The sequence below is a fragment of the Quercus lobata genome, chromosome 6 (assembly GCF_001633185.2).
Source record: "Quercus lobata isolate SW786 chromosome 6, ValleyOak3.0 Primary Assembly, whole genome shotgun sequence".
NCBI classification, from domain to species: Eukaryota; Viridiplantae; Streptophyta; class Magnoliopsida; order Fagales; family Fagaceae; genus Quercus; species Quercus lobata.
Window position 1 is genome coordinate 28598587 of NC_044909.1, and position 1055 is coordinate 28599641.

Genomic DNA, 1055 nt, shown 5'->3' on the forward strand with positions numbered 1-1055 from the left:
GACCAAGACATCAGTCGGTTTTTTATGTATGCGAGGATTGAATCTCAAATATTTTATTCAATTATTTGAGACTTTACTAGTTGAGTTAACTGAAATCCACAAGTTTAGTCAAATTTGGTATAAAGTTATAGAAATGAATAAAAATAAATAAATTTTTATTGGAGTATTTGGAGTGTTATTTGTGAACGCTAAAATGTTGAGCAGGATGCATGAGGTTTTTATGGTTGTTTAGTTATATTTTTAACAAAATGTTAGTTTTAATGGTCGGATGAGAATGCTCTTAGTTGCAGCCCATGTTCAAAGGTGACTTAACATTTTTCATTTTTGGTAGGAGGTGTGCCTTAGTGAAATTTGATGTGCTTAGCTCATTTGGAGCTTAATATGTGCTCAAATCATCATAATCATAAATAAAGGCAGCTTATTGTGAATTGGAGTGGAGTAATGAAGCTCTTCAGCTTCTATATATAGTTCAACTGTTTGAGATTCTTTTATTTATGTAGGATTGGATACATTAGGATTGGGAGATAAACTGATGAGCATGCAAAGGTTATAAGAACATCATATCTCCAAGCATCCCTAACAACATGGGGCAAGGAGGTTTTTAAGAAAGGAGCTTGGAATAGCACTAAGCATAAGCAACTATTGCCATCCCTTCCAGTGTAGCAAAAATTACATTTAGAAAAAAGACTCAGTAAAACTTAAAATATCATAAATGAGAGGAACAATATCCTAGTGGAAGTCTTTTGTATTGCCATTTATAGCATCAAAACAAGTTTTTGCATCGCCTTCCATCATGACTCGTTGGAACTGTTCCTTTTCAACTAACTGTAGGACCTAAATGTTGGCAAAAGTTTTTGCAATCAGCAGGACACAAGTATGAATCCCGTTGGCTTATGCTTTCAAAATGTTACCTCATTCGTCATGAGTGATTACTTTTATAGATGCTGAATTGGTCAATGTTGCATCCACATTAAACGTTGCAAAGCTTGAGTGGGAGGTTTTCAAATAGTAACTTACTTTGAATTCAATTGAGCTTCTGTACTCTCGGTGGCTAG